At 40.0% G+C, this 21260-nt stretch overlaps 1 long non-coding RNA gene across 1 annotated transcript in view; it reads left to right on the top strand.

Moving 5' to 3' along the window:
• Positions 1 to 21260, top strand: part of LOC148593136 (uncharacterized) — a 396995-nt gene that overhangs the window by 107728 nt on the left and 268007 nt on the right. Inside the window, exon 2 of the long non-coding RNA XR_015913798.1 lies at positions 15964 to 16004. This is a non-coding gene — a long non-coding RNA (uncharacterized LOC148593136). The remainder of the gene's footprint in view (positions 1 to 15963; positions 16005 to 21260) is intronic.

Raw genomic sequence — 21260 nt, 5'->3', positions numbered from 1 at the left:
ACTTTCTGCAGCTCACTATACCAGTGCACAGCAGCAGGTTATGCAGGGCTCGATTCGCTGCTGACTGATGTGGCTGGCTGCAAGTGAGTGCAAGAGTGGGAGCAAGCCCTGGCATAGCACACCATGCACCAAAAAAGCTTTGTGTTGGGGGCGTAAAGGAAGCAGAGGGTAACATGTTAATGGTGCCTGAGCAAACAGAAAAATGACAACATTATTTCACAAGTCACATCATCTTTTTAATTCTGCAAGGAAAGAATGTAAACCAAGCACCAAGATGATGAATGGTCGGCCCTCACATCTAGGAAAGTGTCCTTGTCAGGCTGGGCCTCCTCTGGTGTCACTTCTGTCCTGAGGAGGGGGAGCAGACAGCCCAGCTGCCCAGGCATAGGGTGTTTCTGGGATCCTGTCTTCATGTCCCACTGGGCCTTCATGACAAGAGGAGGTTCCCTTTGTGCAGCAGCTCAGGGGGTCTGCCAGGGTACAGGTAGCTCTCATACATCTGTGTGACATCCCTCCTTGTGATCAGACTTTGAGGGTCCCTGTAGAGGGAGAGAGATTTCTGAAGACCTGTTAAGCCTACACAGACACTGAGAAATGGGGTTGGATTCATCCGACCAAAAGTCAGTACTAACGGTGCAGGTACCTACGTCAGAGCCTCTCGTGCTTCACTCCTCCCTTACCGCCGGCGGAGAGCAGCTGTTTCTTTTAAAGTCTGATTCATCCCACCCTGAAATAGACATTTAAAAGATGACATTTAACCCTTAGATATGTGTAACTCTCTTCAAGATGAGCCCAAGGAGTAGATGCCTCCCTTGGGGAGGAGGATGCCTCCAGGGGAAATCGCACCAACAGGGGCAGGAGAGACGTGTCAAGCTGTGGCAGCCTGAGGAAAGCGAGCATTAGGCTAGGGAGCCTGGGGCGAGATCCTGTCAATTTCTTCTCATCTCCCCACTGGAGACAACAGCATCAGCACAGCCCCGCTTCAATCTTCTTGCCTTCACTGACAGAATTACTTGGGGCGCAGCACCCACCAGGTCGCTCTCCCTCCAAAAAATGTCCTGTTTCAGAGGGGCTGGCCCACCGGCGGGCCTTCAGGAGGGACTTCTCCCTCCCAAGTGTCCTGTGGGTCACCTCAAGCTCACCAAGGCCAAATTTGAATCAAATAGCGATGTGATGACTTAATGTCACTAAGGCTGACCCTCCTCATCAACTTAAATAAACATTAAGAAAGTCTACTTGAGAATCTAAGCATCTGGATTGGTAATATTTCATATAATATCATTCTGGAAAGCCATCAATAAAGGATGGCTCTGCTGAGCTGAGTGATCAGTTGCCAGAAATGACACCGTCTCACTTTAAATTTGTCTTGTTTATAATTGAGTGGGCTATGACTTGATCGTTTTTTTTTTTTCTTTTTTCCTGTTTCAGCTGAAGCAAACTTAAAAAAAATAGACATTTTAGACATAATATTTTGGTTGAACATCGAACAATCTTATTATCAGAACAGCATCACCCAGGGGATTTCCATGTTGTCATAGTTGCATTTTGTCTGGGTGGGGAAACAAGGGACCACAATGAAAAGGAAAAAAAAAAAATGTATCAAGAAAAACCCTGAAGCAAAAGTACATTTTGTTTTACTTCTGGGGATCTACTTCAAAAACTGCTTGTTCTCTATGAAATATTTGGGTCTATCAGTCTCCCCTTGCTACTTCTCTCCAATGTCCTGCAGATCAGATTTTCAATTTGTGAATTTAAATCTTAGGGTAGCTGAAGTGTTGGTACCCAGGAGCGGTCGAAAGGAGACTGGATTACTCTTTATTCTTTTTTTGCTATGAAGTTGCTCTGTATCTGTCTCTATTTCTAGAGTACCAAAAGAAACTTCTCTGAATCAGATCTTTAAGGTGAGCAGAGGGATGTGGTTCTGCCAACCACTTGGGGCTGCCTTAGGAACTCTAAAAACACAATGGATCAGGTAAAAATACACAAGTTTATTAAAAGCACAGCTTAAGGCAATGGCTTCAAAGAACTGCCTCTTTAAGACAGTTTAAAGCGGGGAAGAGTTTAGAAGGTCCAGCAAAAAGATACAAGTGTTCCCTTGGTCTGGTAGCCCTCATTAGCTTTGGGTTGCAAAACTCCGCTCGGAGGGTCTGATTTGTTCTCTCCACTGTTATATTTTTGGCCATGAGCAATGTCCAGGTTACCAACACTACAGCTGGAGAAAGCAAGATTTTATGTAGCTCTCGTTTCTCGAGTGCACGTGATACCTGCAGTGTCCTCAGTGCTTCCTGCTGTCACTCCACAGGATCCGTCACCTCCACAAATTCAGTCGCATCTCAGATGTTAACAACGAGTAATCAAGGAATCAATTTACAAGTTAGCAGTTCTATTTGCTTCTTATGCAGTGCTTTTGTCCACCCGCTTCTGGTCTCCCTGAGCACACAAAGTCACTTTTCATTCCTTTGGAGATCCAAAAATTGTTAAAGACTTCTGTACATAATCTAGAATCAATTCTGCCACCAGAACTGGTTTAGAGTGATGAAATGGGTAGATCCCACCCTTCTGTCTTCTACACTCCCCTCAAGGGTGTCAGTTCAGAGTGATCCCAAAGCCATTATTATGCAAGAACATAATAAATAATAAAACTTAGAAAAACAGTTCTGGGGTGAAACAGGAGGGTTTAGTGTACAACTTGTTCAGACATTCAAATATAAGGAGACCTATCCTAAGACAGGAGGACTAGCTGAATGATTTTATTTCAAATTAACAATTAAGCAACAGTAACAATACCAAACCAGGCATGCTAGAAATTTTGGGCTCTTTTCATTTGCCTTCTGGTCTTCAAGGACTGCTCAGGATCACATATTCAGCTATTCTTCAAAATAAACTTCTCAGCTGAAATGTAGTTAAAGAAATGAAAGCTTAATATTACTTTTTTGGGGTTTTAGAGAAATATACGCTAGTATAAGACAAACTGCTCATACATGAGATCTGGACAGGAGAGCACAAATCAATAATGCAGTCACCTTGATTCCACTGTGATTTCTCAATAACATTTTTCAAATACAATGGTGGCCAAAAACTGGCACTTTGGTGACAGTGAAGTATTTTGTGAATGCATTTTATTTCTGCAAAAATATCTTAATTTGGCATCCCCCACTAGTTTTTAATTTACTATATTTAAATTAATTTTAAATTTAATTAATTTAAATTAAATGTGAATGATTTTTCTTTCTTTTTATTTGTTTTAAAATTTTCCTTTATCTCTAGTTTAGAAACCTAAACTGTTAGCAAATAGAATGATTTACTCTAGGTTGAATGAACTCTCTAAGAATATGCCCACCACAGCTGTAACTGCTTTTGGATGTTTAGTCATGGGGTTCCTGTCATGCTGACCCCATTCCAAAAATAAAATCCAAGAGGATGAAGGAAGCTCCATATCTGATGTGTGATTAGTTTGTGACCCTGAGCTGGACTTTTTTTCTGAGTCCTAGATGAAAAGGGAGCACTAGAGTTTAGCAAACAGGTCAAAGGCAAGGAGAGAATAAAAACCATATAAACACTTGACCCTCCGAAATGTAAATTTGAAGGAAAAACTCCTGATGGAATAGTTATCTTGAAACAATTAAGACTGGCATGCTGGGATAAAGTGTGAGAAACCTGATTTGTATTTCTTATATTTCATAATTCTTCTGGGTGTTGGCTGACCTGGCTGGATGCAGCTGTACTTGGATGCAGGGCTTTGCAAGTTCCACGTCTGCCTGGCCATATTACTGTGTACAAGTACTATCAGTACTTGCTATTTTTGAATAGGTATAGCAATTCTGAAAGTGGACAAAAGTGGAAGTTGAATCTTCAAGAGAGAGAAGAAGGAGAGCTGACAACGGGTCCTGATTGTATGCAGCAGGGGCCAAGGCCCTAAGACAGCTCTGATAAGTCCAAATTTGAAGGTTATATATCTATCCTTTATGAGCAAAGACCCATCACTTACAAGGCAGATGAGTGATGAAGATACATTCACAACACAAACTTTTTAAGAAAATTAAACGTGGGAGGATTTCAGCCTTTCTCTTTCTGCCCTGACCGATGCTCTCTGCCTGGCTTCCTTCCCAGAGGTAGATTCAGAGGCCTTATCTGCCATTTAGAAGTCAGCTCCTGAAATTAGCCTCAGACACACACACAGATCAGGAGGGCGCACGTGGCAACTCAGGAGGATGGAGCTGGCTGAAGACAACCTTAAATGTTGCAGTTCCTTTTCCTTATAGTTGCAGATTTTGGTACATGCCAGTCTTCTGGTGGATTAAGGAAGAGCATTAAAAGCCAAATGTAGCCATGCTGATTTTTAGTTAAAGGAATAACAAAGTTTATTGTTTAAAATGAGCATTGCTGAATACAGATTAATCAAGGTGAACATATTAAAATGTTTGTTGAGAAATAATTTAAAAGAACTATGTAAAATGTTTAAGCAAATGAGGACTAGATAAACATTAGATAACAAACGGTTACAGAAGAGAGTAATACATTATTTAAATTCATCAAAATTTAAGTAGATTTTAAAAAAGGCTTTCTTGGTGCAAAGCCAAAGTAAACAGAGAAAGACAGACAAGAAAATAAAATTGCAACACAACAGAATATATTCTAAACAGACATAATGAAAGGTGACAAAAAATGTATGATTTCAGTAACCCAGATGTGACTTGGTTTGGCACAAATTCTATGCTCTGAGATGTTTATCTCTTCAAAATAAATTACATCTATGTCAGCTCAATAATTTAAATAGGAGTCATGTCTGAGGTATCATTAAATTTAGACACTGCATGTCAGGAAACCACAGTAAAATATGCATGATTAACCTAAAAGATTATCCTCCACAGTAAATATCGGGGTAGGGGTGGGGAAATCTCTATCAGGGAAAAAATACACAACTTTTTCTCTCCATTCAATCTGCCTCCTTATAGATGCAAATGTGCAGATCAGGGACTAATTGCACAGGAACATGAGTAATTTGTGATGTGATCACCCACTAGCAAATTTCTTAAGGTAAATTTGTTGTTCTCTTTTCATTACAGCAGCATTTTATAACCACCCACAGGTGGTTTACATGTATCATATTTTTCACATTTTAAAGTGGTGAAACTCCCTCAAATATCAAGTATTCTCCAGGACAACATGGGACCCTTTTCCAGACTTGATCTTAGCCAGGAACCTTCCATAGATCCACCATCCACCCTGCAGTCTCCAGAAATGTTTCTTTCTTTTCTTCCCCGCAAAGTTCTGCTTTTTCACTTTAAGAGGTTCTTCCAGTGTATATTCCTGCTGCAGATTCCCCTTTACAGAATCACAGGATGGTTAAGGTTGGAAGGGACCTCTAGAGATCATCTAGTCCAACCTCCCTGCTCCAGCAGGGACACCTAGGGCACGTGGCACAGGGTGGAATCCAGGTGGGTTTGGAAGATCTCCAGAGAAGGAGACTCCACAACCTCTCTGGGCAGCCTGTTCCAGGGCTCTGTCACCCTCACAGGAAAGAAGTTCTTCCTCATATGGAGGTGGAACTTCCCGCCTTTCAACTTACACCCATTACCCCTTGTGCTGTCATCAGCCACCACCAGGATGAGCCTGGCCCCATCTTCCCTACAATCACCCCTCAGGTACTTGAACATGTTAATCAAGTCTCCTCTCAGCCTTCTCTTCTCCAGACTAAACAGGCCCAGCTCGCTTAGTCTTTCCTCATATGACAAATGCTCCAGTCCCTTAATCATTTTCGTGGCTCTCCGCTGGACCCTCTCTAGAAGCTCAATGTCCTTCTTGTACTGTGGAGCCCAGAACTGCACCCAATGCTCCAGGTGCGGCCTCACCAGGGCTGAGTAGAGGGGGAGGATCCCCTCCCTCGACCTGATGGCAACGCTCCTCCTGATGCAGGCCAGGATCCCATGGACCTTCTTGGCCACAAGGGCATATTGCTGCCTCATGGTTAACTTGTTATCAACCAGACACTTGCTCACTCTCTCATTTCTGCCATTCCTCACTCCGGGCCTCACTTCATGCTTCAGGAATTTCCTTTCGGCCATGCCCAGCACAGTCTCCTTGGATGATGCCACTAGGACCAAGCTGTGAGGACAGGTGACTTAGAGCTGAAATCTAAAACACATCATCTATTCAATAAGAAGCTGCAGGTGAAAGGCAGCATCGGACTACAGGACACAATAGAAGAATGTTGGACATCACTTTCTTTCCATTGTGATTCGTTTTAAAGGATAGTTTTAGCTGTGTAGTTCCTAATGTTTAAGTGTATGAGATTAACTAGTCCATCCAGCTTATCTCTTCTTTATACTGAGGTAAATGAGCAAAAAGATTAATTAAATAAAGGGAAATACATCACAGCAATATAGATAGAAAGAGAATAATCAGATTCAGTGAGAGTTTCATTCTGGATGAAGTGGAGAAGAAATTGCTCCCAAATATGCTTCTGATCTGAGATATAATAGAAAAGTTGAATCTTCTGGTCTAGCCATACTCTCAGTGTGCAGTCCAATATGAAGCTGTTGTTATGAGCACAAGAAGCTGGAGAGCTGGATACTGTTCCGATCATTTACTGTGATGAGAAATGAGTTTAGGTGGAGCTCTGTGCCAGCACAACTGTATCACCATTGCTGTTCACATTACATCCTTCAGATTGAGCTGAGGTCTCTCTAACCTGTTCTGCGCTGTGCATGGTAGATATAACTGAAGGCTTTTTTAAGGCAGAACAGCCTGTTACAGCAATGTGGTCTGCCCTGCAACACAACACTCTCAAGAACATCACCCTGTAATCTCCTTATCAGGCTTTATTTGTTGCCTGAGTGGCAGGCATCAAAGAAGGGTCTTCTAAATACTTTAACTGGTGGATAAACTGATGTGCCTCTAATGTTAGCTGTTCTCATTGATAAAGTTATATGTGAAAATTCAAATAAATTCAATTTCCAGTGAGTAGATCTTGTCTGTTTTTGTTTATAAAAAATGAAGGTCTGAATACTTTCAGAAATCCTTTCCCATGCAAATAATTACAGCCCACTATGAAATGATCCATTTACCGTCTTTTGGAATGAGTAAATTAAATCAATGCATTTAAGATTCTTTCAGTAAGGCAGGTCCCCCTGACGTCACTTTTTCCTTCAGCTTTTTCTCTGAAGTGCACAAAACCAGACACAATCGATTCCTAACACTCTCACAAATCTCTGTAGGCAGAGATATTATCACCAGGTGCAGTTCTCCATATTCTCATGCTTAAACTTTTTGCTTCAAATGCTGCATAATGGTTGCTTCAGCTGCTGCATCTACTGCTATCACTTGCCGAATTAAATCCTAACTCAGTTTTGAAATCTTTGCTTTCCTGAGCCCAGACTTTTATCCAATAAATGGGACGATCACAAGCACTGTCCAGATGATGTATAAAGGACAGGGTTCTGGGAATCGATGGCTGCTGTGAGCACACCTATTCCAGTTATGTCCCTGTGAGACTCTGTTTGCTTAATCTAATAGGTCCGTTACACATGTTGCTCTTGACACATGCGATTTGGGCACAAGCTGCAGTTCATGGGGAGATCCCCAGGCAGAATAAACATACAAAAAAAAAAAAAAAAAAAAGAAAAATAGATGTCATTACAGAATATATTAACTGAAGTGTTTTTTATGCACAAAGCAAGGGTCATTACTCTGCTCTACATAACTCTATGGAGACTTCTGCTGAAGGCTTGTTTCCGATTTGAGACTATGGTTTCACAGACCTGCTACCCACATGGAGGGAGTAGAACAGCAAAAGCCAAAGAAGGATGGAAAATTATAGGAGCTGATGGGGAGAGGCAGCTCTGTGCCTGCAAAGGTAAGAAAGGCAGGACGAGGCCATCTGCATGGAGAGGGCTCATCTTTCTTATACCCTCTTGAATAACGAACATGGCTCTCTGGGAGGGAATTGCCAGATTCTGTGCAATGTGAGCATCTAATAAACAAGAGCCACTGTCCCACAGGTGGTTTTGGCCTTTGGATATGACTTGCTGCCTTGAACTTATTTCTTCTTGTAATTTGGCGGGGTGACTCTGCCTACAGGTTACAAGGCTTTTTCCTTGATGTAGGTGCAGTGGAAGCAAACAAGGAGCTCCTGCACTGCTCTTCACCCCGTGGGACATACATGCTCGACTTGCAGAAGCTCTTTGCCTCTGCTGGACGAGCTGACTACCTGCCTTTCAGCCTGGGCAGGCCAATTCTCTTTTTTTCTCATCTTTTTTTTTTTTTTTTTTTGCAGTAGCTCCCTTCCTGCTTTCTCCCTAGCACAAGGATCTTTGCTCTTATGCAGAACTGATTTCTCTCTGCTAAAACACATGCAGGAAACTTGAGCTTATGCTGCCCCTTAATATTATGTGTGTGGATAACAGTACCTAGCATTGCCTGGAACTATATCAGTGGGTTTCCTATTTAAGAGGCAATTTTTATTGTTTTTTTTTTTTTGGCTATGTTGGATTTACACAGAATCTGTTGCTTTAATAGTCCAAACAAAGGAGAAATAACAAAGCCAAGCCATAAATCAAACTCAGTTGTATGAACTTGTGCCAGGAGAAACGTTCATGAAAAATAATAAGCGTAGGATGGCCTACAGGTTATGGAAGCTGGCCAGCCTTTCAGTGGCTTTGGCCGGAGGTGGAGTTTGTTACAAACACTTTTTAAAGCTTTCACTTTTCAAGGCAAACACGGCAAGCCAAGATTGAGCACAGCTCAGGTAGAGTTGCTGTGGGAGCCATTGGCTTCAAAGTGTTTTTGTTCACAGCCAGAAGGTTCTGTAAACCTGCCTTCCACCACCTCGACTTGAAAAGAAAAAAGAGAAAAAAAGAAAATGGGAAAAGAGAAAAAAAAAGAAAAAAAAAAGAAAGAAGGAAAAAATCCTCCAACATTTAACTTGAGCAGTCAAAGAGAGAGAAAATAAAAAATAAACTACAACAGACACCAGTTGTTGAAATGCATTTTTGTTGTTACCTGAAATTCATCCAGGAAAGTTTCCAGGAAGAAACTAAGTGCAAGTGCAGTGGAAACCAAATGGGATGGTTCTTGCTAGGGACACCTGGATGGGATGATGGTACTGGGTAGGTATATCCAGGGATTTTTCCCTAGGAAATTACCAGGTAGGAAGAAGAATCCATGAAGTTCCTGCATCTTTTCTTAAGAAGACAGCAATGACTAACAGGGCAGACTTGAAGGTTTGGGACTTCCACTCTCCCCTTGTCACAATACAGCTGGCAAGATGAGCTGGGCCAGTGCCACAAGAGAAATAGTCTGCATCTTGCAGGACTTGAAGGGCATCAGGTTCTTGTGCCTATGAAGAAAGAAAAGAGCCAGGGATTGAAGTGAGATGTAATGGCACAGAGAGAACAGGCTGTTCCATGCCTTGCATTCACTGGTGAATGTTACAAGCTTTGGAAATCAAGAGCATATAGAGAAATTCTCCACAATCACAGACATACTGTTTAGTAGAGCAGGATGCTTATGCTGATATGTATGGTGTAGCATAAAATTCTCTATGCAGACATAATCACATGCATAACATTTTTTTTTGTGCTTGCTAGTGCTTTATTTTCTTCTTTGCTAACACCTGTTTGAATGCTAAAACATTCCGCATTTTTGTATATAGATGCAAAGAGAGCCTTGCAGAGAAAAGAGCATTACAAATATTACTGGAATCATAACTTTGCACTTCCTTAGTATAAGTTTTAGATTTTTCAGCTTTCAGGTGTGGACCAGAATTTCTCAAAACGGAATCATTCAATTTAGCTTCCACTCTAGGAGAACATCTTCAAAAGTCCTGAAGCAAACAAGGAGGAAAAAGCTAATTTCAATGATGTTTTTACTTTTCCATCACTGGAAAACTTCTGAAAATTTCATCACAACCCTTTTGTTACATAAGAACTTGCTTAATTTTCACAGCTGTTCAACAACCTTCTTTGATCTGTTAGAGGGTGGTCAAAACTTCTAGCTGTTTGACTCTATATTTGGGTACCTAAAAATGTAATTTTACCCCTAACTGCGAGGGACTATGTTGCCCATAGTTTCCTGCACAAAATAGTATTTACAAGGCTGTTCCTCCTATTTTTCATCCCCTTTGCTTAACTACTGGAATATATGTGGCCATTCTATTGATTACTGGGGATTGTCATGTAGCAATTACAGGAAACTCTATGTATAATATTCTGGGAAAATGCTCAGAATCAGGAATGGTTTTATGATGGCTTTCAGAAGTACTGATTTCATTCTACAAAGAAGTCAGAGGGGATAGTCAGAAGGATAGGCAGTAAAACAGACACTCATTTTAAATGATGAAGGTGGGGTTTAGTGGCATACACAGTACAAGGACATTGCAGTCTTACTGCATTACCAGAAATGACTAGAAAGGAACTCCCTTTCCACTGGAGTTTGGCTGCACAGGTTTTCTACTGCAGTTACCTTCAAACCCATAGCAAAGAAGATGTAGATACTATCACAAATATACTTAGTATGAGAAAGTTAATGGAGCTGTGCCCTTTACACCACATTCAGTTTGGGATGATAATATAATCCATAAATCTTAATTTTTATGATAAGTAAATATTACCTTCATTTCCCAGAGAAGAAACTCCCTCAGCAATGTGAACCACGAAATCTGCCAGGATCCTCCATCCTTACCCTTGGCTTCTTCTTCCTTGTAGCAGACAAAATCACTGCACAGCAATAAATCATCAAATATAGGAAAATCTAAAAAAGGATCAGAATTTTGTAAGAGGATTTGATTGACACTGAACATCCGTTGTTAGGAAAGCAGAATGGGGAGAGTACCAGCTATTGACCAGCACTGCATGCATGGTCATGCATGGTTTGGAGCGTTTGTACTCCTGCCCTACAGGAGATGCAGGGAAAACAACCTCTTAGCAGTAGCTAGTGGCTGCAAGCACTAGATCAGTGAACATCTTTAGGTGAAGTTAGGGGAGTTATAAAACTGATTTTGAAAAAGCCTGGATTTTATCCATCTCTTCTTCCACAATTAGTATATCACGGAGCATGATTTTGTATTAAGTGATAGCTACAAACAAACAAAATCAGTTTTGCTCCTTGTTGAAACCACAGAAAGCCTGTAGCAAAAATGTGATTTCCTCCTTACTTTCCAAAAAACCTACTTTGTATTCTTATGTCGGCATCATTTTATTTGCTGTAATATTATTTGCTCTTTTCAAACAATGATGCAGAATCTGTATTTTAGCTACGGAGTGGTGCACAGCAGCAAGCGATGCACCGTGGGAACTTACTGTGCATCTGAGCAGGACACGTGCACTTTCTGTCTTTGCCACAGATATGTAGCTTTTGGTCCTGTGTAGTATGTTGAATCCATCCCAAGCATGTTTGCTCTCTAGCAGTGGTTTACATTGCCACAGAAGTGGTATTTTAACAAACATATGCACAGTCTTAAGGTTTCCTGGCAATTTACTCACATGCACATACAAAAAAGAAAATGGTATTCAACTAGGAAGCCATCAAAAAAGTGTTTTCCTGTTTACATAGTGGAGTCAGTACTTAGGGCTTGAAAAGTTTATTATAGTTCTCAATAGAATTTAAATACTCTTATTAAAACAGAAGATACAAATGAGTAATTTACTCTGCATACCTGAAACTCTGTTTCAAGATAAGAATACTCAGTTGATAAAGGAGAGGAACTGGAACTGTAGCTATCAGCACAGACCATCGAAGAAGTTTTTCAGCTAAGCTAGAAAGTCTCAGAGCAGAGATTTTGGAAACAGAAGCAGTTTAGACACTAGTGATCAAAGTGACTATTAGTGATTATTAGGTACAGGAATGTTGCTTCTTATGTTTAATGCTACTTGAATATTTCAGGGAAATGCTTGCACGGCAATTTGTCTAAGATTCAGGGAGGCAAAGCTAGCTTTAGCAGCTATTCCGTTTAGTTTTCTGTCTATATTATGTATAGAAATAGTTGTAGGAGTAATGGCTGATTTGAACAAGAGTTTGAAAATTGCTTTTTAGTGTAGTTGCTACAACCATCTGTTTTTGGATGTGAAGAGGACTTGATGGATGAACCAGAACACCTGCTATTTACCTTCCTTGCATTTTAACTTCTTATATAGACAGGTTAGTTTGTGCTTCACTGGCAAAGATGAACAGCACTAAAATTGTTTGATATTTCATCTGTAAAAATAATTTCAATAACTACATATATGCTGGTGAATTTAAGAGCTTTGGTAATGATGTTTATCAGGCAGTTTATTCTGCAAACCTTTTATCTGCTGTAAAACCACAAAACTCTAATCTCTTGAAATGAGCTGCAGGAATTTACTACATCTGAAAAGACTCTGCAACTGTTATTTCAGGTGACAAGCTCCAGTTCATTACCTCAGTTAGAATTTAACATCTCTTATACAGAGTTTCCCATCTTCAAAGAGATACAGAAATTCATCTGAGCATGTTTTATTCCAGTTCTTTTAAACTCATCACCTGTTTTGTTGTGTAAAAATAAACAAAGGCACATTTGAAAAAACATTGACCAGTGTAGATTTTTGGCTCTCCTAAAGAGATGCGAGTGGTTGACAAAGGTGAGGGTGTGACGTGACACTTTTGCCTGTGGTTTATGTGTTAAAACTGCTTCATCTAGTGAGCCACTAGCACACAGGCGACCTGCTGCTGGTGGTACATGTTGGGAATGACTGGTTGTGGTCTGCATGTTTTTCATAGATCAGCACTCTACAGTTACTTTGTTGCATAAAAAGAGAAATCTCTGTCTTTTGAAGAAATTTCACTTGTCATGGGTGAAAATGGAAAAATCTCATGCTTGACAAAGTGCAAAATCAAAGGGAAGGGAAAGAAAAGAAAGGAAAAGGAAGGGAGAAAAGGGAAAGGAAATGAAAGGAAAGGATTCTCCTCAGTATCTTCAGTTTTTAAATAGTTTAAATGTTTTTATGTTATCTTTAGCAGATACAATACAAATGAAAGAAAGCACACAAACTGTCAGGTTTCTGAACTGGAACCCTTGGCTTCTAATTTCAGTCTCTGGATACAAACTTGGCAGTTCTTAAACTGACTTGAAACTGACGAGAACACCACCATTCTCATCAGACGAATCATCTTATTTTATCAAATTCCTTACTTCCCAAGTATCTTTGTATATCTCCAAATAAACGATAATAACTCTACAAGTGCCTACAAAGGAAAAAGAAATGGGAAAACCTGGCATGAAGATAAAATTAGTTGCTTTTAAATTTCTAAGAAATGGCAACGGTTGCAATCCTTGGTTTGTCTGAAATACGGATCTCAGTTATAAGATGTCAGCTCAACTCAATTGCTTATTTTATTTTATACTTTTCTCAGCCCTGAATTCCTGTCACATAAAAACTTCTAAACAATGCTGAAAAATGGTAGTTTGAGTAGTGTATGAATTTATCTAATCCAGTTAATCCTACAGTCGAAGAAGGCAATAAGTGCTTTTTCTTAAAAGTTTCCACACAGGAAAATTCAATACTCTTGTGTTTTCTTAAAAAGACTACACAATAGTCTTCAATGGATCCTTCAAAACTGATCAATCATTGCATTTTCTAAACAAGAACCTGAAGTCAGGGTCCTTTATTTAGTGACATAAGATAGCCTGAAGAGTCTTTCTATTGACAGTAGTAGGTCTCAGTGCCTATTAAACACCTTAAATTATATTGCCATTTTTACCCACTGCATGGAAGCAAGAAGCTATGCAGGAAAAAATCAGTTTCTAAGTAATGCTGCCAACTTTGCATTTGAAAGCTGCTTGTGAAAGATGGCAAAATGTTGTACATCACTGAAATGGTCTGAAGAAGGATATTCTTGCCATTTTCTCAAAAAACATGAACTGATATGGAATCTCCTTAGAGTGTTTCAAGTATTGATTGAAAAAACAGAGAAATAAAATGTTTAAAGCACATTGTGCTCAGATCAAATACGTAAATGATTATATTTGAGCCACTGCTGCTACAGCAATTACTGTTCATTTGTTCTGGTTTTCTGAAAAGTTTTCAGAAGTTTTCTGCTTTTCTGAAGAAGTCTTTTACTTTTATATGAGCATGACAATTGATTTGATGCAAGGACTATTTAGTCACAGTAATGCATGGTCTAAATTAGGTCAGTTTGTATTTGTGAGAGTATTAGAAGCATATCCTGCTCAGATCAAATTAGGTCAACCTGCAGTGTTCTGCTTATTGAAATATAGCTCTAGAACAGGGAAATAATAACATAAAAACATTAACTGAGAAAGCCAGAATGACTTGGAATATGCCCTGCCTTCAGTTTCAAATCAATGGCAGTTGCACAAAGTATCTCAGTTTGGTCCTTAGAAATGGAAGTGAGAAAATGCATTGGTAACTTATCTTTCCTTAGACAATCTAATATTATTTTTACCCCTTACTCCAATACTGTTATATATCTCCACCTATAATATTATTTTAATTTTCTTCCAAGCATTTATCTGTTTATTTCCAATGCAGTTCTGGGTGATTATAATTGCTTAATCAGCCACATGGAAGTCATCAAGGGTAGTCTTTAATTTATTCTCTGCTTGCATAGTAAAAATAACAATATAGGAATTTCATTGTCTTCACCTTAAATTTTATGTAAGTTATCCAGTTTGTCTAAGCATTATATTTTATCTTCACACTCTCTTTTTCTATGGAAAAGCAAGAGGGTAATATATATAAGATTTTTTTTTTCTTTGTTATACTGGTTCACCCTGACTAAGTCCTTTAGTGTGACGCTTTTATTTCCCTAAAACTATTATGTCCCTTTGTAAGCAATGCTTATTTTGCTACTTATGTTATGTTTGGTGTTATGTTGTGCTATGTTCCTTTCTTCATTAACATCTCTCTTATAATATAATACTATTAGAACAATAAGATTAATTTAGTATCTTGAAAGTGCTAAATTTCTTTTAAAGACTTCCTTAATTCCTTTTAAAGACTTTTGATGCTGACACACTTAGATCTCTTTGTTTATAAACACATGAATGCATCCTATGGTCAGTATTGTCAGCACTTCACTACAGAAAACATGACAGCCCTTACCTGACGGCAAAGCATTTACTTTAATGTGTATGTCTGTAACAGAAAACAATAAAATTTACAGCTAGCCTTCTTGAAATCTCTGTTTTGTGTCCTACTACACTCATTTATATTAAGTCTTAATATGACCAATACTTTAACACATCCATTTGTATTAATTCTCTATCATAACATCATTATTTTGAAAAACTTTAGCAAAATAATTTTCAAAATATTGTGCTACACCTGTCAAATATAATCCAATATAATATAATGTATGAATTTGAAAATATACATTCCTGTGAGAAGGATTTTGCACTTCTGACTTCAAAATGTGTAACTTTGCTCAGTTCCAGTATCAACACTTGTCTACAGAAGTTGAAAAGAACAAATGAATAATGTAGATCTGAAAACTTGGTTTATGAAGCCTAAATCTACCTAGCAGCTTACCCTATTCTCTAACTCCAAGAGTGCTTCAACCACTTACACATATAAACAAAACTCTCCAACGCTGAACCGAGCTTAGCGTTTCATAACTAATCTTACAAGAGCTCTGATGTATACGCTGAATACCAGTTCTGTTTCTCACAGGCAATAAATTAAACTGCTAGAAAACAGGACATTCCCAAAATATACATGAAATCCAAGGAAAGCATGGTTGATGTCAATAGCACTTTTTAAGGATAACTGTATCCATCTTCTTCAGTAATATGGGCTAATTAATTTTCTAATATCTTGTTACATTTTAAAAACTTGCAATATCACAGAATCACAAACTGGTTAAGGTTGGAAGGGACCTCTAGAGATCATCTAGTCCAAGAGATCATCTAGTCCAACCCCCCTGCTCCAACCTAGAGCACATTGCACAGGGTGGAATCCAGGTGGGTTTTGAAGATGTTCAGGGAAGGAGACTCCACAGCCTCTCTGGGCAGCCTGTTCCAGGGCTCTGTCACCCTCACAGGAAAGAAGTTCTTCCTCATATGGAGGTGGAACTTCCCGCCTTTCAACTTGCACTTGTTACCCCTCGTCCTGTCATCGGCCACCACAGAGAAGAGCCTGGCCCCCATCCTCTCTACAATCACCCCTCAGATACTTGAACAAGTCTCCTCTCAGTCTTCTATTTTCTGGACTAAGCAGGCCCAGCTTGCTTAGTCTTTCCTCATACAACAAATGTTCCAGTCCCCCTTCATCATCTTCATGGCTTTCCTCTGGACCCTCTCTAGAAACTCAGTGTCCCTCTTGTACTGAGGAGCCCAGAACTGCACCCAATACTCCAGATGTGGCCTCACCAGAGCTGAGGAGAGGGGCAGGATCCCCTCCCTCGACCTACTGGCAACGCTCCTCCTGATGCAGGCCAGGATCCCATTGGCCTTCTTGGCCACAAGGACACACTGCTGCCTCATGGTCAACTTGTCAACCAGGACTCCCAAATCCCTCTCCATGGAGCTGCTCTCCAGCAGGTTGACCCCTCGTCTGTACTGGTGTCTCCCTAGGTGCAGGAATATATTTCTTCATATTTTGTCTCTTCTTTGAAAACATGTCAGAAAGCTTTGCTTGCAATATACTGGGTAGGGAGAAGGTGGGAGAAGAATTGTGAATATTAAAATAATACTTAACTTCTAGAAAGGCTTAAAGTAAGAAGTTAAGTATGATAAAATACCTGATCCAATGCTTGATCCAAGAATCTGAGCTCACTAATTTAAATAAAATGCCCATGGAGACTTATGAGGAGCGGCATGGGAACTACAATTTATTTTGTTTCTAACTAACAGATTAAGAAAATATTTGGTCATTACCTCCACCTTCCCAAAGAAATAAGGCTTTTAAACTTAAATAAATAAATAAACAAACAATATATAACCCAGGAATTGGAATCTGAATTTAGAATTGAGTCTGAAGAAGATGTGCATATTTTCATAAATGAGGGTTATTGACCTTTAGAATAATTTGGTATGTGATGTTGTGAACTCTTTCTACTAATCTCTTGGAGTCATAAATAGACACATCAAGCAGAATTACTGGGTGTTTTGCTGCGAACTTTGAAAGTCTTCTGCATTCACAAAGAAAAATCTCTTGATGAAAACTTGGCTTAGTTTCAAATCTATAAGAAAATATCCATTGATTTTAGTAGAGACAAAAATTCACTCTAAAAATACAAATGCTCCAAAACAAACTGGTGGTAAGAAACAATCTTTGATTTTATCTGAATACCAACTTTTTTTTTTTTTTCTTTTCTTCTTGGGTTTGTCCTCATTTTGTTCCTTACCTTACCATTGTTTTTGTTGTTTGAATGTTCAGATGTGGGCGGTGGTAGAGAAGAGGAAACTTGTTTCTTACTTTTAATTCATCTGTTTCTGAGAAGTCACCCTAGCCCGCCCTTTGCTCAGTTTTGGATCCTTTAAGGAGTCCTGCATTTTAACCACTTGGATTTACAATTGAGCATAGAACAGGAAACAATGAGGAACAGAAAGATTCTCTCCTTGCCCACTAGATGAGAGGAGATTAATTCCAGCTAGAATATGTTGCCTGGGAAAAAAAGAGAAGGCTGTATTGATATCAGGTAACCTATGTAATTTGTTGTGAGAGGTGAAAATAAGCCATGGGCTAAGCTTCAGAGGGCTCCTCTAATTCAACAAATTTTAAAGGAAGTGGTGAGGAAGGAAAAAAGCCAAATAGGCCAACTGAAAAGATATTTCTTTTAAAGTAAAAGGTATTTGTTGCAAAAATCATTAAGCAGAAAATAGAGAAATAAATGCTTATTTCAAAAAATGAGGAAAAAGTTTTCTATAGGTTCACTGAGATCTTGACACCAAACTAACTCAAAATATTTTATTACCATGCCCTTTGCCAAAGGCAGAATAGAAAAGATCAGAAATGTTTTTCAGAAAACTGATTTTGTTTCCTAAAAATGTGTCCCTGGTGTAGTATAGTATGAAGTTCAGCTGCTGTAAATTTAGCCATGGCACTGTAGTAAATTAGCCTCTTGTTTGGTGCAACAAGACTGCTTCCAGTGCCCAAACCAACTAATCAACCAATTTATATTCCGTATCCATACCTTGACATAGACTTTACTTAGCAAAGTAGACTTATCCTTACTACAGAAGCCTAACCACAAGACCATCTTTCTCTCCTTTCAGGTTTTCTTCCAGAGAAAATATGAATGACATACCTTATTAAAAAAATGCTAGGTTAATTGTGTCACTGTTAATCATTATGAGACTGAAAAGGAAAACATGATTCTAAAGCCAGTTGCTACATGTAGAATCACAGAATCATGGAATCATTATGGTTGGAAAGACCTTCAAGATCACCGAGTCCCACTGCAAACCCTTCAGCACCACGCCTGCTAAACCATGTCCATAAATATCTCATCAACACGTTTCCTGAACACTGTCAGAGATGGTGACTCCACCATTGCCCTTGGCAGCCTGTTCCAATGCTTGACTACTCTTTTTCATGTAGAAATTCTTCTCAATGTCTAAGCCAAACCTCCCCCGGTGCAACTTGAGGCCATTTCCTTTTGTTCCACCTGGAATTATTCTGGAGAAGAGATCGACCCCTGTCTCACTACAGCCTCCTTTCAGGTAGTTGTGGGGAGCAGTAGGATAGAGTAGACAGAGATAAGGTCTCTCCTGAGCCTCCTGTTCTCCAGACTAAATAATGCCAGCTCCCTTGGCTGCTCCTCGTAAGGTCTGTGCTGCAGCCACTTCACCAGCTTCATTGCCCTTTTTTGGACACGTTCCAGCACTCCCATGTCCTTCTTATCTTGAGAGGCCCAAAACTGAACACAGTATTTGGGGTGCGGCCTCACCAGTGCCAAGTACAGGGGAATGGTCGCTTCCCTGGTCCTGCTGGCTACACTGTTCCTGATACATACCAGGATGCCATTGGCCTGCTTGGCCATCTACAAATTTGCTGAGAGTGCACTCAATCCCCTTATCCAGATCATCAATAAAGATATTGAAGAGGACTGGCCTCAACACTGACCACTGGGGAACACTGCTTACGACCGGTCGCCAGCTGGGTTTAACTCAATTCCCCACCACTCTCTGGACCCAGCCACCCGCCCAGTTCTTCAGCCATCAAAAAGCACACCTGTCTAAGCCATGAGATGCCAGCTTCTCCAGGAGAAGGCAATGGGAAACTGTGTCAACGGCCTTACTGGAGTATGTTCACAGCCTTTCCCTCATCCAGTAGGCAAGTCATCTGGTCGTAGAAGGTGATCACACTGGTGAGTTAGGACCTGACTTTCATGAGCGCATGTTGGCTGGGCCTGATCCCCTGCTTGTCGCACCCTCAAGATGATCTGCTCTCTAACTTTCCCTGATATCGAGGTCAGGTTGACAGGTCTGTAGTTCCCTGAATTCTCCACCCAACCCTTCCTGTAGATGGGCATCACATTGGCAATTCTCTCCCCTCTTGTCCTGTCACTGAGCACCACTGGGAAGTGTCAGACTGTCTTCTCTACAACCTCCCAACAGGTATTTATAAATAAAAATAAGATCCCCTCTCAGTCTTCTCCAGTCTTAACAGTCCCAGCTCTCTCTGCCTTTCCTCATGTGAGACACGGCCCAAACCCTTTGTGGCCCTTCCGCTGGGCTTGGCCTGGAATATCCATGTCTTCCTTGTCCTGGGGAGTCCAGAAGTGGACTCACACTCCAGATGCGTTCTCACCAATGCTGAGTAGAAAGGAAGGATCACATCCATTAACTGGTGTTAAGGCTTTTCCTAACACAGCCTAGAATGCTGTTGACTGCCTTTGCTACAAGTGTGCATTACTGGCCTGTATTCAACTGCTGTCCACAAGAGCCTGTAAAACTGCTCTCCATCTGGCTAGCCCCTAGCCTGTACTGGTGCATGAGGTTACTCCTCCCTAGGAATATTTTATACTTCCGTTTGTGGAAGCAGTCCTGCTCAAGCAGCATCGGTAGGAGGTCAGACAAAGTTGCTGGGCTTTACGTAATTGAGTCTTGAAAACCTACAAGGGTCAAAACTGCACAACTACTCCAGGCAGCCTGTTCCACTGCTAGACTGTCATGGGGATTTTTTTCCATATGTATGGTCAGATCCTTGCTTATTTTAACTGGTGTCTATTGTCTCTTGTCCTCCTACTATGCACTACAGTAAAGCACCTGGCTCCATCTTCTTACAGTTATTGCAAAGCTACTGTTAACATTCGTCAACATCTGTTTTTCTCCAGGCTGAACAAGCCCATTTCCTTCAGCATCTTCTCTCCTAGCAAGGGCTCAAGTCTCTGACCATCCTAGCAGTTCTCCACTGAACTTAGCCAAGCCTGTCCATGTCCTTGTGTTGGGAGGCCTAAGAATGGAGACAGTATTTTAGGTGGGGTCTGCTAATGCTGGATGATGAGTATAAGCCCTTCCCTGCATATACTAGTTATGTTGCTGTCAATAAAGTCAAAGATGCTGTTGGTCTTCTTGGCTTTTAGGGCACGCTGGTAGCTCACGTTCAGCTTGTTCTCCTCCAAGTTCTCCAGGTCCTTTGCAGCAGAGCTTTTCCAAATCTGGTCAATGCTTTGCACTTTACATTTGTCCTTGCTGAATTTGCAGAGATATGTCTAGGTGAGATACCAGTCTGCACAATCTTCACTGAAGTTAATACTTAAAGGCAGAATATTTTATTTCCCAATGTCAAGGAAAGTTTGTAAAATCAGGAATGAAATAAAATCACCTTTTTACTTGCATACTTATACTTTCTACATATTTCCTATGAAATCTGTTTGAGCTAGTAAAAGTAGTACAACTGAGCAGGCTTACAGCTTTAGGATTTTTCTGATTATGGTTTGTTTTATTTTTAATTAAATTATTGCTTAAAATTTTGTGCACCAAGCTTGATTTTCAGATTTTAGCTACAATCACGTGTTCCTTTGAATGTGTTAGAGATCATCCCATTGTCAGTCTCCACATTAAGGAAATTTAGCATAGCTAAGATGCTTTTTACAAAATGGTTTGCTTCATTTGAGCACAATCTAAAAAGAAACCATGGTTGAACCTCATGCTCACTGGAATTTTTGAGGTATGGACCACAGAGCGGATTGAGGAACCTTTCTTGCTATTATGGCAACAATGTGACATCATGTAGTCACTTTTTAAAATGAAAAGGAAAATACTGTTTTAAAAATGTTCTAGTTACTTCTAAACTGTATTGAAATCTCCTTTACCAGACTGTTCGCAAGGGATACAT

This window comes from Tinamus guttatus, unplaced genomic scaffold, assembly GCF_059628265.1.
Source record: "Tinamus guttatus ecotype Peru unplaced genomic scaffold, ASM5962826v1 Tinamus_guttatus_pri_ptg000455l, whole genome shotgun sequence".
Lineage (NCBI taxonomy): Eukaryota > Metazoa > Chordata > Aves > Tinamiformes > Tinamidae > Tinamus > Tinamus guttatus.
Note: the sequence above shows the minus strand (reverse complement) of the source record. Positions and strands in the feature narration are given on the sequence as shown.